The 18,364-nt window shown below is 46.4% G+C and overlaps 1 long non-coding RNA gene and 2 other non-coding genes across 20 annotated transcripts in view; 1 reads left to right on the top strand and 2 right to left on the bottom strand.

The window, feature by feature from the left end:
• The window catches only part of LOC147123011 (uncharacterized), a 109,238-nt gene that overhangs the window by 34,557 nt on the left and 56,317 nt on the right, over window positions 1-18,364 (top strand). For 14 of the 18 annotated variants that reach the window (XR_015073102.1, XR_015073103.1, XR_015073105.1 and 11 more), the window contains one exon: window positions 11,052-11,232. This is a non-coding gene — a long non-coding RNA (uncharacterized LOC147123011). Of the gene's footprint in view, window positions 1-11,051; window positions 11,233-13,842; window positions 13,998-18,364 lie in introns of all 18 variants that reach the window. The other 4 variants (XR_015073096.1, XR_015073086.1, XR_015073106.1 and 1 more) reach the window with 2 other exon arrangements.
• LOC147123016 (U2 spliceosomal RNA) lies at window positions 1,835-2,025 on the bottom strand. Its single transcript, XR_015075171.1, has one exon. It is a non-coding gene; the product is annotated as a U2 spliceosomal RNA (small nuclear RNA).
• On the bottom strand, window positions 16,711-16,901 carry LOC147123015 (U2 spliceosomal RNA). Its single transcript, XR_015075170.1, has one exon. It is a non-coding gene; the product is annotated as a U2 spliceosomal RNA (small nuclear RNA).

The raw sequence follows: 18,364 nt of genomic DNA, 5'->3' as shown, positions 1-18,364 counted from the left end.
CCTAATCTTTGCTGTTCTTAGTCCCTGGGTTTCACGCCCACTGCTCCATGCTTCTCCACTATCCCAGCAGGTCCGCTGTTAACACCTGAGGTCACTCTACACTTCCGCTGGACCCCAGGATCAACCACCGCCGGTCAATTTTCCTTTCCTCTTTGGCTTTATGAATCCATTGGAGTTTCCTGCTTCGACTCCTGCAGCACAGCAGCTGATTCTCTGCTCCTCCGACAGCTCCTCAATCCAACATCTCTCCTCTGGTGACTCCGAACGCCTCTCCTTCTCCAAGCTGCCTCCACCCTGTCTACAACTGAACTTCATCCCATCGTAACCTCCTGGCCCTCAGACTTTAAAGTGGGGTACGGCTAGTGAGTTCTTGTTGGGCCTTGTTTGTACCTTTTGTTAAAAATTGGACCTTCACTTTCCAAAGCGTCATTCTGGTTTGAATCGAAATTTTCAATTGATCCATTTTCGGGATGTAACATGCACCAATCAGCTTATCATGCTTCGCTATTGCTAACCCGCCTCCTAAACTCCTTTGGAATCTTAGCTGAGCAAATCATTCTGCCTGAGGTGGGCCTAGTCATGTCCAATCTTCCCTGTAAGCTACGCTTGTTCTACGCGGCCTGTTTCTTTTAATGCGCGGTGCCTTTAAATTTCTGCGCATGCGCGGTACTTACAGTGTAAAAGCAGGTGAGCGGCCTGCACGGGACCTTTCAGATTACTGCACGCGCGCACCTTAGCGGGAACATTGGTCACGTCCAAGTGTTTGGGTTCGAGGTACTTGAGAAGGATGCTGTGATAACTTCCTTTCAATGTCTCTAACTCTTGTCTTCAACAATTCCATCCAGTAACTTTGAAGTTATCCTTGTCAGATTGGGCTGATTCTTGACTCGAATACTGTCCTCGTGGGCGACTGGAATTTCGGGACCTCTGCTTGGAATGGATTATCATTGCTGTTTGCCACCTTTCCTATCATTTTGGCGAGTCATGGACACCTTCTTGGTTTTGTGACTGGCAATCTAAATTCCTAACTGTATTACCCCGTTGGTTAGGGGCTTTAGCTTTTTCTGATTCTAGTACTTCTTCTGAATTGAGCGAGAGAGTTATGATATTATGTCAGCTGCTGTTGAGTAGTTTCCTTGTGCCCTGCTTCATTTTGTAGGAACTGTCTTACGTCCTTCTTATCCACTTTGTTCTCTTGGCATTCGGCCTCCTTTTGGGCTAATTGTTGGTTTATTCCCTTATACTGTACTCTGCCTCCCTTTGTGCTTGGCTGCAGGTTAAATGCCTTTAGTTGGTTTCGGCGGAGTTTTATGCGTAAGTTTTGGGTGTGGAAATACATGAATGTGACCAGTGATGGCTATTTTTGATTGTTGAGTCTTTGACCTTTCAATCATTTGCAGAGTATGATCTTGTGGATTTACACATTTGTGACTACAGTAGCTGTAAAGTGTGCCAGGTTTGAGCCCATTGTTGTATGGGTTCTTGTATTTTTAAGAGCAGCGGCGGCAGCAGCAGCAGCAGCAGCAGCAGCAGAGAGCTGCTTTAAAATGTTGCTGAAAGACTAGTTGTGAGCTGTATTTGCAAGTGAAATGACTTTTGGTATTTGGAATGTAGACTGTCAGCTGAGAGTGGCAGCGTAGCAGCAGCATGCAAGGTTTGTCAGCATTTAGTGGTTTTAAATTTGAGAGCGAATGTACAGACCGCCTGTGTTTGTTTTGAAGTTGTTCCTTGGTGTCTTAGGTTTTGAGATGTACACGTGTTGGGGGGAAAAAGTAAAGAAAAAGAGTAGATGTTTTTCATGAAACTGTTTTTAATTTTTCAAAATCTCCCGAGAGGGAGGTGCACCGTTCCCAGAGGCACTGCAATACCAGGTCGATGCGTGGAGTGGACGGAGCAAGCCCCTATTCCATCTCCCTGTTCCAAAAATCAATTTAATATATGGTCCCCAGATAGGGGACATATCAGATATTAAACTGATAAGAACAGATACTACACTTGATCTTAGCCAAAAGGCCGAGAAGCGATGCTCACGCCGCCCATAGTGTTCTCGGGTCCCGTTTGCCCTCCTTCTTTTACGTCAGGCTGACTGTGTCCAAAGACGTATAACTGCTGACGGTTTCACTGTTGGGATATTTTTGCCGGGATTTCTAACTGGACCGAAGATTAGTTTACAGAAGTTGCCTTTCTTACCCTTTTCAGTGAAACTGCTTCATAGATATGTATATTGCCAGTATTCCACCAATCAGCTGGGAGAGGGTTGTGCCTGTCCACACGTACGTCACTGTCAGAGGCTGCCGTGGAACAAAAACTTTTTAAACCAGTTGCGTAAGACGTCTTGCAGGGCGTGAGTGACAATGCAACAACCAACTGACAAAGTGGATAGGTGATCTGGGTGTAACAAGCAGGGTAGAGAAGGGAGAACCAGTGGATGTAGTATATGACTTAATAAAACTCACTACGCACTTGGTTCGAGTATAAAGCAAGGCTTTAATCAACTTGTTTCAAAACATGGAGGTCTAGTTATCTTTCACTAGTTCCTGTTTACAAAATGTCCTGGGCAAGCTGGGCCCACGCCCGAGTATTTATACTCCTTGGACGGCGCCACCAGCTGGCCGTCCAGTGTTATTTCATGAGCCTTTCTTCATGGATCATAAGATTCATAACAGTATATTTGTATTTTCAGAAGGTATTCGATAAGGTGCTACACGAGAAGTTGTTGCACAATATTAGGGCTCATGGGATTGGGGGTAATATATTAGCATGGATAGAGGATTGGTTAACTAACAGAAAACAGAGAGTCGGGATAAATGGGTCATTTTCAGGTTGGCAAACTGTAACTGGTGTGGTGCCGCAGGGATCAGTGCTGGGGCCTCAACTATTTACAATCTATATTAATGACTTGGATGAAGGGACTGAGTGTAATGTAGCCAAATTTGCTGATGATACAAAGATAGGTGGGAAAGCAAATTGTGTGGAGGATGCAAAGAATCTCCAAAGGGACATAGATAGGCTAAGTGAGTGGGCAAAGATCTGGCAGATGGAGTTTAATGTGGGGAAAATGCGAGGTTATCCACTTGGGTAGGAAAAATAAAAAAGCAAATTATTATTTAAATGGGGAGCGATTACAAAATGAGGCATCTGGGGGTCCTTGTACATGAATCACAAAAACTTAGCATGCAGGTACAGCAAGTAATTAGGAAGGCAAATGGAATGTTGGCCTTTATTGCAAAGGGAATGGAGTATAAAAGTAGGGAAGTCCTGTTGCAACTGTACAGTGCGTTGGTGAGACCACACCTGGAGTGCTGCGTACAGTTTTGGTCTCCTTATTTAAGGAAGGATATACTTGCATTGGAGGCAGTTCAGAGAAGGTTCACGAGGTTGATTCCGGAGATGAAGGGGTTGTCTTATGAAGAAAGGTTGAGCAGGTTGGGCCTATACTCATTGGAGTTTAGAAGAATGAGAGGGGATCTTATTGAAACATATAAGATTCTGAAGGGGCTTGACAGGGTAGATGCAGAGAGGATGTTTCCCCTCGTGGGGTAATCTAGACCTAAGGGGCATAATTTCAGAATAAGGGGGCACCCTTTTAAATGGGAAATGAGGAGGAATTTCTTCTCTCAGAGGGTCGTGAATCTTTGGAATTCTCTTCCTCATTGAATATATTTAAGGTGGAGATAGACAGATTTTTGAAAGGTAAGGGAGTCGAGGGTTATGGGAAGTGGGCAGGGAAGTGGACTTGAGGCCAAGATCAGATCAGCCATGATCTTATTGAATGGTGGAGCAGGCTCGAGGGGCCAAATGACCTACTCCTACTTCTTATGTTCTTATTAAATATATCGCCGTTCCTTCATCGTCGCTGGGTCAAAATCCTGGAACTCCCTCCCTAACAGCACTGTGAGAGTGCTTTCACCACTAGGACTGCAACGGTTCAAGAAGGCGGCTCACCACCACCTTTTCAAGGGCCATTAGGGATGGGCAATAAATGCTGGCCTTTCCAGCGACGCCCACGTCCCAGGAATGAATTTTTTAAAAAAGAGAAGTGACCTCATTGAAACGAAAATAATTCTTACAGGGCTCGACAGGGTAGACGCTGAGAGGCAGGTTCCTCTGGCTGGAGAGTCTAGAACTAGTGGTCATTGTCTCAGCATAAGGGGTCAGCCATTTAGGACTGAGATGAGGAGAAATTTCTTCACTCATATGGTTGTGAATCTTTGGAATTCTCTACTACCCCATAGGGCTGTGGATGCTCCGTCGATTAGTATATTCAAGACTGAGAGCGATAGATTCTTGGGCACTATGGGAATCAAGATATATGCGGGCAGGGCGGGAAAGTGGAGTTGATGTAGAAGTTCAGCAATGATCTTATTGAATGGCGTAGCAGGCTCGAGTGGCCGTATGGCCTACTCCTGCTCCTGTTTCTTATGTTGGGCAGCAGCCCTATCTAAAACCGCTCACCGTCTACTGTCCTTGAGCCAATTTGCAATCCATCTTGTAATAACACACTTGACACCATGGGGCACCATTTCAGCACAAAGTCCCTAATGCAGCACTTTACCAAAACCTTTTTGGAAATCCAAGTGGGTGACATGTACCAAATCTCCCTGATCTACGATACCACTGGCTTTTTCAAGTAGCTGGATCAGGTTTGTCAAACGTGATCTCTCTTTTCTGAAGCCGATTTAAGTATCACGCAGTAGTTTTGGTTGAGTGAGTGGCCGACTGATAGCTAGAGCCTGGTCTGTTTGCACTGCAATAACCAGTGACTCTTCCTACTCCCTGCCTAAGGACTGTGATATCATAGGAATGGTCACTGTTCTATGACATCATTGATGTAGCACTGCCCAGCAGCCAAACTCGATGAACGCTGCTCAATATGGGCTGAGTTTAGCTGACTCCTGTTGCAGGAAATGAAACAGGAGCACATTTTAACCTGTGTTATTGGGCAGTGGTATAATAGCTCAAAAGATCGGCGGTATTTGTCAGGTTCGGAGTTCACACGTGAAGAATTGTTGGCTTTTGCTTTATTGCACATCACAACCAGATAAAGTTACTCGATGGTTGACATAAATAGAGCCTTTTCTTACCTACTGTCACTTTCCTGGGGAACTGTGTTAACCAATAGAATCATACAGCACAGAAAGAGGCCACTACATCGTGTCTACAACAGAGAAACAGGCCGTTTGGCCCAAGTTGTCTATGCCGGCGCTTATGCTCCACACGTGCTTCCTCCCACCCCTCTTCATCTAACTCTGTCAGCATACCCCTTCTGATTCCTTTGTCCCCCATGTGCGTATCAGGCTTGCCCTTGAATGCATCTATGCTTTTGCCTCAACTACTCCTTGTGGTAGCACGTTCCACATTCTTACCACTCTTTGGGTAAAGAAGTTTCTCCTGAATTTATTAGTGACCATCTTATATTTATGGCCTCTAGTTTTGGTCTCCCACACAAGTGGAAACAATTTCTCTACATCTACCATATCATACTCTTCGAAAGAGCTAACCAAATGCCCCACTCAATGTCCTCCGTAGGCTGCACTACCTGCTGCGCGTCCTCCCTCCCCCACACCTCCCTGGAGTGCTATCAAACATAATTTGACACCGAGCCACGTAAGGAGAGACAATACAAGCAAAATGGTACAATTTTAAAGGGAGTGCGAGAACAGAGAGACCTGGGGGTGTTTGTGCACAAATCTTTGAAGGGGCCAGGACATTAACAAAGCAGTTAATGAAGCATATGGGATCCTGGGCTTTATAAATAGAGTCATAGGGCTCGATTTTAACTCGGCCGTCGGGCAGGCTTTGAGGCGTGTGGGGAGTTAAAATCGCAAAACCTGGGGGTCGGGACCCCCCCCCCCACCCGGCCTGGTTCCCGACACCTAGCCATTTTAACCCAGGTGTGTCTGATGGTCCCGAATCAGTCCCGCCTGCAACAGGCAGGACTGGTCTTTAGGGCCCTTAAACAGCACTCATTGGCCTTTATAATCCCATTTTAACAGGCCTTTGCCTGTTTAACCCTTTTCCCATGTAAAACACGCCTGGTGGGGATCACGCCTGTGAAACCTGGCGTGAGCACTATTGGCTTGCTGACTATCAGCTGCAGGTCAACCATTAAAGAGGAAATTTGAGCAGTCATCATTTGCAGGTGGCAGGACTTTGTTGTTTCAGGCCTGGGGCAACTTTTACCAGGCTTAACCACACCTCTGGAAGGTTGGAGCCTCACACACTTCTCCAGTGTGACCTCCTGCGAAACCCCTCTCGCCAGCCTAACTCAGCCTTCCTCAACTGAGGCATCTACCAGAAGCATGGGAGGCCTTTTTTCCCTTCCCTTCTTGGCATTAGAGGACCTCCAGCCCCATTCGCGAAATGACACACGCCACAACTGCAGAAGTTGCCATTAGAATTTTTATGCAAAACAAACAACTGATGGCATTTTTACAGAATACACAACATTTTACCCAAGTGACTACCCTTGTGACTATTTGTGCTTTATTTTCCTCTTAGGCGTGCTCCTACATAGTGGTTCTCCTGTGGCTTCAGCAGATGTGGAGGCCCCTTGCTCACTTTCCTGCTGCTCCTGTCTCGACACCTTTGGCAGGCGTCCTCTGGGGTGGCAAGCCTGTGAGGGCTCGTCAGCAGTCTGCTGCTCCTGCGGCTGTGCAGGAGTTGAGACGTCTATCTCACTTGGGTGTGGACTCCGGCGGGGCTCTGACCGAGGGCTCTGCAGTGGCATGGAAGTGTGAGTGCTTGGAGAGGAACCCCCACTTCATTGAGGTCTGCCACCAACCTCCCTCTCATGGGTCAGCTCCCCCTCCGCGCCTGCAAGTGGCTTGAGAGCACCTTGCTGCACATCAGGGGGGCCATGGGGACCCGTATCTGCAATGGCAGTCCTACTCAGAAGGACTTCCATGAAGGTCTGGTTTCTCTGTTCAATAGATGCCCATCGCTCCTCAAGAGATGTCATTCTATTCTGAACACTCACCATGTTTTCCATACCCTGGCGACTAACCTCCTCTATGGCTGTAGCCTTCCTCTCCTCTACCGTAGCCAGCCTTACCACGGAGGCAGCAATCATTTCCACGTAGGTAGCCATCCTTTCCGTGTTGATGCGTTCATGCGCCAATGACTCAACAAAGGCTCTGCTCATGGTCGCTATGGACTCCTCCATTCGCTCCACACTCGCAGCGACCCTAGAGACAAAACCTGCCAGAGACTCCTGCATCTGCGCCTGGAGTCCCATCACCTCTGATCTTACGGGTGGGCCCAGAGGCAGAGGGTCGACATGCAGCTGAGCCGAGCTGGCAGAATCCTGTGCCCTCCGACGAGGACTTTCCACTGCTGTCCCTGTCGCCACAATCTGCTGATGCTCACTTGTGAGCTGTGATACACCAGGTGACAACTCTACTCTATGTCCCGAAGGTCCCACCGAGGTGTGAGTGTGTGCGCTGGCGCTGGGTGCGCTTATTTCTGCTGACGCTGCGCCCTCAGAGGTTGCAGATTCCTCAGGAATCTGGCATCTCAGGCTCTTCCTCCTACACACTGGGGACGGGGGCTCTCGATGGCCCTGTGGGGGAGTCAAGGAAAAAGTTAGAGATGTGATGCCAAGGTTACATGCACATTGCGTTTTGCAGGTGATCATAAGTCCATATGATATAGCTTCAGAATCATTATCAGCGACTCATGCAATGCTAATGAGAGAGATGGAAAACTATTCTGTCACCAGCTTGCGGGGATGCACCTGTCTCTCCTTCCCCAACTTCCGCATCTATGTCAGCCCCGACAATCTCCAGGACGCCTTCCTCCCAGGGGGTGAGCTGGGCTAATGAGGGCGGCCCTCCTCCTGTCCTGGCTCTCGCTCTCCTGTTGTGAGCTCTCTTTTCCTGCAATGAGGGAGACAAGTGGAGGTTGAGTGAGGATGAAGGAGTGAGTGCAGAGATTGCATAGCATAGATACTTAGAAGGAAACAAAGATGAAGTGAGGTTGCAAGACCAAGGGCTCTCCCTGTGTGTTGTCAGTTGTGTTCAAAGCATCAGAGTGAGAGGGAGTGTGAGGGCTGCATGGTGGAATAGTTATGTGAATGTGAGCATAGAGAGAGAGGGAATGGGTAAGGGTGCATGGATGTGAGTGTCAAGTGGGATGTGGAGGAAGAGACTGCTAAATCTGAGTGCTGGTGAGGAAAGGCAATGGGGATCAGATTGAGGGCGATGGAAACGTCATACAGTACTTACTTTTCCAGTGTGATGAAGGTCATGGAATTTTTTCCTGCACTGCATCCAGGTGCGCCGTGTGAGCCCCAAGGAGTTGACTTCACCAGCCACCTGTAGCCACACAGCCTTGGTCTGACTGGGAGGCCTCTTCCTCCCTGAAGAAGGGAACAGGACCTCCCTGTGCGCCCTAGCACCATCCAGCAATGCCTGGAGTGAAGCCTCATCAAATTTGGGGGCAGCTCTTGCCCTCCCGCTGGCCGTTGCTCCTGTGCCATCTCGACGGTGAAGCTTGGAAGCCTGCAGAAGAAGCAAGGCTTGCTGTGGGTCCTAAAAGCAGCAGCAATGATGACGTCATATTCTGCGACATTCTGACTGGAAATATTCAATTGCCAAGGCTTCCCACATGTTGGAAATCAATTGGCCAATTGAGTGAAAATTGCATCAATCTCACAGACCAATTTAGATTCGTGTGGGAAACACCAAATTCGGGGAACCCGACAACTCCCCGCGCCTGAGTTAAAATCGAGCCCATAGAGTACAAAAGCCAGGATGTTATGCTAAACTTATATGAAACACTAGTTTGGCCACAGCTTCAGTGTTGTGTCCAATTCTGGGCTCTACACTTTAGGAAGCACATGAAGGTATTGGAGAGGGTACAGAAGAGATTTACTAGAATGGTTCCAGGGATGAGGGATTACAGTTACGTGGATAGACTGGAGAAGCTGGGGTTGTTCTCCTTCGAGCAGAGAAGGCTAAGGAGAATTGATAGAGGTGTTTAAAATCATGTAGAGTTTAGATAGAGTAAATAAAGAGAAACTGTTTCCAATGGCTGAAGGGTCGATAACCAGAGGGCACAGATTTAAGGTGATTGACAAAAGAACCAGAGGTGACATGAGGAAAACCGTTTTTACGCAACGAGTGGCTAGAATTTGGAACGCACTGCCTAATTGGGTGGTGGATACAGGTTCAATCGTAGTCATCAAAGGGGAATTGGATAAATACTTGGAGAAAAAAAATTGCAGGGATACAGGGAAAGAGCGGGGGAGTAGGACTAACTGGATTACATAGGCTCTGGCCACAATCTTCCAATCCTCCTTAGATATGGGAGTGGTGCCAGAGGACTGGAGGATTGCAAATGTTAAAAAAGATAAACCGGGAACTACAGGCCAGTCAGCCCAGCGTCGGTGGTGGGGAAACTTTTAGAGGCCTAATTTCAAAGTTTGCAGATGACACGAAACTCGAAAAGGTAGTAAACAATGAGGATGATAGTAACAGAATTCAGGAGGACATAGGCAGACTGGTGAAATGGGCAGACACATGGCAGATGAAATTTAACGCAGAGAAGTGTGAAGTGATGCATTTTGGCAGGAATACTGAGGAGATGCAAAATGAACTAAATGGCACAATTTTAAAGGGGGTGCAGGAACAGGGAAACCTGAGGGTGTATGAACACAAATATTTGAAGGTGGCAGGACAAATTGAGAAGGCTGTTAAAAAAGCATATGTGATCCTTGGCTTTATTAATAGAGGAATAGAGTACAAAAGCAAGGAAATTCTGCTAAACCTTTATAAAACTGGTTCGGCCTCAGCTGGAATATTGTGTTCAGTTCTGGACACCACACTTTAGGAAGGATGTCAAGGCCAAGGAGAGGGTGCAGAGAGATTTACTGGAATGGTACCAGGGATGAGGGACTTCAGTTATTTGGAGAAGCTGGGGGGTTTCTCCTTAGTGCAGAGAAGGTTAAGAAGAGATTTAATTGAGGTGTTCAAACTCAGGAGCGGTTTTGATCGAATAAATAAGGAGAAACTGTTTCCAGTTGCAGAAGGGTCGGTAACCAGAGGACACAGGTTTAAGGTGATTTGCAAAAGAACCAGAGGCGACATAAGGAAATATTTTTTTACGCAGCGAGTTGTTGTGATCTGGAATGCACTGCCTGAAAGGGTGACGGAAGCAGATTCAATAGTAACATTCAAAAAGAAACTTGGATAAATCCTTGTAGCGGTCAGAAATTACAGGGCTATGGGGAGGGAGCAGGGGAGTGGGACTAATTGGATAGCTCTACCAAAGAGGCACAGGCACGATGGGCCGAATGGCCTCCTTCTGTACTGTATCATTCTATGATTAATACTTAGAATCATAGAATGATACAGCACAGAAGGAGGCCATTTGGCCCATCGTGCAGTGCCGACTCTTTGTTAATTTCAATTAGGGTGTGAAAATTAAATAATAAATTAATCATTTAGCTGTAAGTCCTCGCGCACCTGCCTCTGCGCTGATTTTGCCGTTACTTTTCTAATTTTTCCCTCTGATTACTTTAGTCTCTCGGGAGCTCTCCTACGATGCTCTGCCGCTGGTCATACCTGCTCAGATTTTATGAGTGCAAATCAGAGCAGCACATTTTCCTGCAGGCACTGGAGCCCCTATTCCATCTGTATTCCAAAATTTTATGTTTTGTCCTTAGATAGGGGACGTAACAGATAGTACTTTGTCAAGAATGTTGTACTTTATCTTAACTAAAAGCCTAGAAATTATAATTTGTAAATTCCCTCATTCTCTTGTGGTCCATTGTGAAGCCAGATTCAGTTCTCTGACCACTTATTTCTGCTCATACGACGTGCTGTCTGTTGTGTAATGGGCAGGCCTCGGGGGAGGGGTCATGGACCTCATCTCTGTAACTGAGACCTGTCTGTGACAGCGAGGGGTTGCTGGAGCTAGAAATGCTTCCTCAAACCCAACCTGAAGACGGGACATGCAGGTTTGTGCGTGGACAAAACAGCAGCATTTTAGGTTCACTTGGATTTTACTAAGGCAAGGGGTGATTGAAAGAGTCAAATGTTTCCCTTTAGCAGCCACTACTGATGACAGAAAGAATACAGGGAGCTGATTTATCACAGAGCACGCACAAGAAGAGGCCAGCCAAGCATATTGCCAGGAGGAGCCTGAAAGCTGCAGTCAGCACGAGAAAGGGCAGAAAAAAAAGATAACAGCTGGGTGAGAAATGGAGGAAAGTCTGTGACACACGCACAGGTAAGTGTGCTATTTTGCAGTTCAAGTTCAATGTTTTGTGCCAGACATTTTTACAGTATGGATAGTTTCCGCTTTTCTAGTAGCTAGGATATGCCTGTTCCCTTCCGATAAGGTCATACATCTGCATAGTGGTTTCTTTCTGCCCTCGCTCCCCACTTGGGTTGCCTACTTCCAAGAGGGACCGATTGAAGTTTGAAAAGATGATTAAAAGAAAGGAGAGAGGAAATCCGTGCAGGCTTGCAGATTCTGTGCTGTGTGCATGTGGTTTTGCTGCAAAGTTTAGCTTGCGTTCAACTGTGTGTTGGGGCTGAAAAATTCCTAAAATTTTAAAGAAATTAGTCTTTGAGAATGGAAGAAAAAGTTTTTTAAAAGTCCCATCCCATGTAATTGCTGAGACAACAATGGTGTAAGACCTTAAGATAACTGCTTTTCTAACTGTTGAGTGAATTGCAACCAATTCACACCTATTTCTTTTTGTGATTACAATCTTTCACTGGCACCAAATTCTCAGGAGGTGCTGACTGTGCTGCATTCGGTCCCCTTTTGGGCTAATTGTTGGTTTATTCCCTTATACTTTGCCTCCCTTTGTGCTTGGCTGCAGGTGAAATGCCTTTAGTTGGTTTCGACGGAGTTTCCTTCTTTGCAAGCTCTATTATGCGTAAGTTTTGGGTGTGGAAATCTCTCTTCTCTTTGGCAGTCCCTCGGAACCGAAGATGACTTAAATACATGGAAATACATGAATGTGACCAGTGATGGCTACTTTTAATTGTTGAGTCTTTGACCTTTCAATCATTTGTGGATTTACACATTTGTGACTAGCTGTAAACTGTGCCAATTGTTGTATAGGTTCTTGTACTTTTAAGAGCAGCGGCAGCAGCAAAGAGCTGCTTTAAAATGTTGCAGAAACACTAGTTATGAGCTGTATTTTTGCAAGTGAAATGACTTTTGGTATTTGGAATGTAGACTGTCAGCTGAGAGTGGCAGCGTAGCAGCATCCCGGCAGGTTTGTCAGCATTTAGTGGTTTTAAATTTGAGAGGGAATGTACAGACCCCGCTTGTGTTTTGTTTTGAAGTTGTTCCTTGGGTGTAGCTGTGAGTGTCTGAGGTTTTGAAATGTACACGTGTTGAAAAAAAAGTAAAGAAAGAAAGTAGATGTTTTTCATGAAGCTCAAAAGATTGGAGGTATTTGTCAGGTTCGGGGTTCACACGTGAAGAATTGTTGGCCTTTGCTTTATTGCACACCGCAACCAGATAAAGTTACTCGATGGTTGACATAAATAGAGCCTTTTCTTACCGACTGTCACTTTCCTGGGGAACTGTGTTAACCATTAGAATCATACAGCACAGAAAGAGGCCACTACATCGTGTCTACAACAGAGAAACAGGCCGTTCGGCCCAAGTTGTCTATGCCGGCGCTTATGCTCCATATGTGCTTCCTCCCACCCCTCTTCATCTAACTCTGTCAGCATACCCCTTCTGATTCCTTTGTCCCCCGTGTGCGTATCAGGCTTGCCCTTGAATGCATCTATGCTTTTGCCTCAACTACTCCTTGTGGTAGCACGTTCCACATTCTTACCACTCTTTGGGTAAAGAAGTTTCTCCTGAATTTATTAGTGATGACTATTTTATATTAATGGCCTCTAGTTTTGGTCTCCCCCACAAGCGGAAACAATTTCTCTACATCTACCTTATCATACTCTTCGAAAGAGCTAACCAAATGTCCCACTCAATGTCCTTCATAGGCAGCACTACCTGCTGCGCGTCCTCCCTCCCCCACACCTCCCCTACCACCCCAACCCCTCCCACGCCTGGCCCATTCAAATTTTTGTGCATGCGCGGAATCTACAATGTAAATGCCGATGAGCAGCCTGTGCGGGACCTCAGACCACTGCACGGCCACGCGTGTGCACACCTTAGCGGAATCTCTGGTCCCACTCCCCTACTCATTTTCTCCATAGCCCCAGAAATGTTTCTTTTTCAAGTACATATCCCATTCCCTTTTGAAAGTTACTATTGAATCTGCTTCCACCATGTTTTCAGGCAGTGCATTCCAGATCATAACAACTCGCTGGAGTTAGCTGTAAGTCCTCAGGCTCTTGCCTGTGCGCTGAGTTTGCCGTTACTTTTCTCATTTTTCCCTCTGTTTGTTTTAGCCTCTCGGGGTCTCTCCCACGATGCCAGCACTGCCGCTGGTCATAGCTGCTCAGATTTTAAGAGCACAGATCAGAGCAGCACACTTTCCTGCGGGCACTGTAATAGCGGAGCAGGCCCCTATTCCATCTGTGTTCCAACAGATAGTACTTTGTTAAGAATGTTGTACTTGATCTTAACTAAAAGCCAAGAAATTATAATTTGTAAACTCCCCTCATTTTCTTGTGGCCCATTGTGAAGCCAGATTCAGTTCTCAGACCACTTATTTCTGCTCAGACGACCTGCTGTCTGTTGTGTAATGGGCAGGACTCGGAGGAGGGGTCATGGTCCTCATCTCTCTAGCTGAGACCTGTCTGTGTCAGCAGGGGGCTGGAGCCAGAAATGCTTCCTCAAACCCAACTTGAAGACGATTCATACAGGCAAAGCAGCAGCATTTTAGGTTCTACTTGGATTTTACAGAAAGAAGACAGAGAGCTGATCTATCACAGAGCACTCAGAAGAAGAGGCCAGCCAAGCGTATTGCCAGGAGGAGCCTGAAAGCTGCAGTAACAAGAAAGCAGGACAAAGATAACAGCTGTGTGAGAAAGGGAGCAAAGACTGTGACACACGCTCAGGTAAGTGTGTTGGATGTTCTGTCCTAGGCTTTCTGATTGCAGTAAGCCATTTTTTTCATAGGTTACTGTCAGCATTCCAATCTGAAAGCCAGGGCGACCAGGAGTTTTTGGGTGATAACTGGGACTTTGTTTGGCCTGGTGTGGAATCAGGAGGGCTTCCTAGCGCAAGCCTGGGCTTACAACTGCAATGAGATCCCAAAGACGTGACCAGGGCCTCACGTGCATATTTAAATAAGACCCCCGCCAGCTTCGGGCGGGGTCCTTGGCGCCTGCAATTTAAAATTGTAGTCAGGCGATTTTGGGCCAAATCGGCAAGACTCCTTCTCCACTTTAACCACCACCCCCCCCCCCCACCACCACCGAGTTTCTGACGGGCAGCGGGTGTTAACGTTCCCGCCACCCCCACCCTGTGAAGACCAGATTAGAAATGAATTTCAATGAGATTGCATTGACGCGACCTTCACATTTCTGCATTTAGGATTAAAAAGCTTTTCAGATTGGTCGGGGGGCATGAGAAATTTCCTCACTCACTTTTAACAATTCAGTTTCTGCTCCTCTGCGACTCTCATAGTTGACAAAGGGACAATTATTGCTGTTTCTCTCTGCTCACTGCTGGGCTGACTGCCATACCACACGGGGTGTTGCTGTCCTGCTGCTCAAGGTCCACTGCCTCGCTGCTTGCTATATGCTTGCTTCGCTGGCCATGGATTTTGCCCCGCTCCATTCTGCTTTCAGAACTTGCCCTGCGCTGGATGGACTGGCTCCTCGGCTCCTCCTGCAGCTCTCGGTGTTGTGTGCTCCTCGTTGCCTAATAGCTGTTCTTCGGCCCATCTTCATCTGCACTGAACTGTTGGTTTTACCCTTCACCTCCCCTGGATCCCTAATCTTTGCTGTTCTTAGTCCCTGGGTTTCACGCCCACTGCTCCATGCTTCTCCACTATCCCAGCAGGTCCGCTGTTAACACCTGAGGTCACTCTACACTTCCGCTGGACCCCAGGATCAACCACCGCCGGTCAATTTTCCTTTCCTCTTTGGCTTTATGAATCCATTGGAGTTTCCTGCTTCGACTCCTGCAGCACAGCAGCTGATTCTCTGCTCCTCCGACAGCTCCTCAATCCAACATCTCTCCTCTGGTGACTCCGAACGCCTCTCCTTCTCCAAGCTGCCTCCACCCTGTCTACAACTGAACTTCATCCCATCGTAACCTCCTGGCCCTCAGACTTTAAAGTGGGGTACGGCTAGTGAGTTCTTGTTGGGCCTTGTTTGTACCTTTTGTTAAAAATTGGACCTTCACTTTCCAAAGCGTCATTCTGGTTTGAATCGAAATTTTCAATTGATCCATTTTCGGGATGTAACATGCACCAATCAGCTTATCATGCTTCGCTATTGCTAACCCGCCTCCTAAACTCCTTTGGAATCTTAGCTGAGCAAATCATTCTGCCTGAGGTGGGCCTAGTCATGTCCAATCTTCCCTGTAAGCTACGCTTGTTCTACGCGGCCTGTTTCTTTTAATGCGCGGTGCCTTTAAATTTCTGCGCATGCGCGGTACTTACAGTGTAAAAGCAGGTGAGCGGCCTGCACGGGACCTTTCAGATTACTGCACGCGCGCACCTTAGCGGGAACATTGGTCACGTCCAAGTGTTTGGGTTCGAGGTACTTGAGAAGGATGCTGTGATAACTTCCTTTCAATGTCTCTAACTCTTGTCTTCAACAATTCCATCCAGTAACTTTGAAGTTATCCTTGTCAGATTGGGCTGATTCTTGACTCGAATACTGTCCTCGTGGGCGACTGGAATTTCGGGACCTCTGCTTGGAATGGATTATCATTGCTGTTTGCCACCTTTCCTATCATTTTGGCGAGTCATGGACACCTTCTTGGTTTTGTGACTGGCAATCTAAATTCCTAACTGTATTACCCCGTTGGTTAGGGGCTTTAGCTTTTTCTGATTCTAGTACTTCTTCTGAATTGAGCGAGAGAGTTATGATATTATGTCAGCTGCTGTTGAGTAGTTTCCTTGTGCCCTGCTTCATTTTGTAGGAACTGTCTTACGTCCTTCTTATCCACTTTGTTCTCTTGGCATTCGGCCTCCTTTTGGGCTAATTGTTGGTTTATTCCCTTATACTGTACTCTGCCTCCCTTTGTGCTTGGCTGCAGGTTAAATGCCTTTAGTTGGTTTCGGCGGAGTTTTATGCGTAAGTTTTGGGTGTGGAAATACATGAATGTGACCAGTGATGGCTATTTTTGATTGTTGAGTCTTTGACCTTTCAATCATTTGCAGAGTATGATCTTGTGGATTTACACATTTGTGACTACAGTAGCTGTAAAGTGTGCCAGGTTTGAGCCCATTGTTGTATGGGTTCTTGTATTTTTAAGAGCAGCGGCGGCAGCAGCAGCAGCAGCAGCAGCAGCAGAGAGCTGCTTTAAAATGTTGCTGAAAGACTAGTTGTGAGCTGTATTTGCAAGTGAAATGACTTTTGGTATTTGGAATGTAGACTGTCAGCTGAGAGTGGCAGCGTAGCAGCAGCATGCAAGGTTTGTCAGCATTTAGTGGTTTTAAATTTGAGAGCGAATGTACAGACCGCCTGTGTTTGTTTTGAAGTTGTTCCTTGGTGTCTTAGGTTTTGAGATGTACACGTGTTGGGGGGAAAAAGTAAAGAAAAAGAGTAGATGTTTTTCATGAAACTGTTTTTAATTTTTCAAAATCTCCCGAGAGGGAGGTGCACCGTTCCCAGAGGCACTGCAATACCAGGTCGATGCGTGGAGTGGACGGAGCAAGCCCCTATTCCATCTCCCTGTTCCAAAAATCAATTTAATATATGGTCCCCAGATAGGGGACATATCAGATATTAAACTGATAAGAACAGATACTACACTTGATCTTAGCCAAAAGGCCGAGAAGCGATGCTCACGCCGCCCATAGTGTTCTCGGGTCCCGTTTGCCCTCCTTCTTTTACGTCAGGCTGACTGTGTCCAAAGACGTATAACTGCTGACGGTTTCACTGTTGGGATATTTTTGCCGGGATTTCTAACTGGACCGAAGATTAGTTTACAGAAGTTGCCTTTCTTACCCTTTTCAGTGAAACTGCTTCATAGATATGTATATTGCCAGTATTCCACCAATCAGCTGGGAGAGGGTTGTGCCTGTCCACACGTACGTCACTGTCAGAGGCTGCCGTGGAACAAAAACTTTTTAAACCAGTTGCGTAAGACGTCTTGCAGGGCGTGAGTGACAATGCAACAACCAACTGACAAAGTGGATAGGTGATCTGGGTGTAACAAGCAGGGTAGAGAAGGGAGAACCAGTGGATGTAGTATATGACTTAATAAAACTCACTACGCACTTGGTTCGAGTATAAAGCAAGGCTTTAATCAACTTGTTTCAAAACATGGAGGTCTAGTTATCTTTCACTAGTTCCTGTTTACAAAATGTCCTGGGCAAGCTGGGCCCACGCCCGAGTATTTATACTCCTTGGACGGCGCCACCAGCTGGCCGTCCAGTGTTATTTCATGAGCCTTTCTTCATGGATCATAAGATTCATAACAGTATATTTGTATTTTCAGAAGGTATTCGATAAGGTGCTACACGAGAAGTTGTTGCACAATATTAGGGCTCATGGGATTGGGGGTAATATATTAGCATGGATAGAGGATTGGTTAACTAACAGAAAACAGAGAGTCGGGATAAATGGGTCATTTTCAGGTTGGCAAACTGTAACTGGTGTGGTGCCGCAGGGATCAGTGCTGGGGCCTCAACTATTTACAATCTATATTAATGACTTGGATGAAGGGACTGAGTGTAATGTAGCCAAATTTGCTGATGATACAAAGATAGGTGGGAAAGCAAATTGTGTGGAGGATGCAAAGAATCTCCAAAGGGACATAGATAGGCTAAGTGAGTGGGCAAAGATCTGGCAGATGGAGTTTAATGTGGGGAAAATGCGAGGTTATCCACTTGGGTAGGAAAAATAAAAAAGCAAATTATTATTTAAATGGGGAGCGATTACAAAATGAGGCATCTGGGGGTCCTTGTACATGAATCACAAAAACTTAGCATGCAGGTACAGCAAGTAATTAGGAAGGCAAATGGAATGTTGGCCTTTATTGCAAAGGGAATGGAGTATAAAAGTAGGGAAGTCCTGTTGCAACTGTACAGTGCGTTGGTGAGACCACACCTGGAGTGCTGCGTACAGTTTTGGTCTCCTTATTTAAGGAAGGATATACTTGCATTGGAGGCAGTTCAGAGAAGGTTCACGAGGTTGATTCCGGAGATGAAGGGGTTGTCTTATGAAGAAAGGTTGAGCAGGTTGGGCCTATACTCATTGGAGTTTAGAAGAATGAGAGGGGATCTTATTGAAACATATAAGAT

This window comes from Somniosus microcephalus, chromosome 2, assembly GCF_052327205.1.
Source record: "Somniosus microcephalus isolate GS21.2 chromosome 2, FLI_Smic_1.0, whole genome shotgun sequence".
Classification (NCBI taxonomy): domain Eukaryota; kingdom Metazoa; phylum Chordata; class Chondrichthyes; order Squaliformes; family Somniosidae; genus Somniosus; species Somniosus microcephalus.
This window is presented reverse-complemented; position numbering and strand designations above follow the sequence as displayed.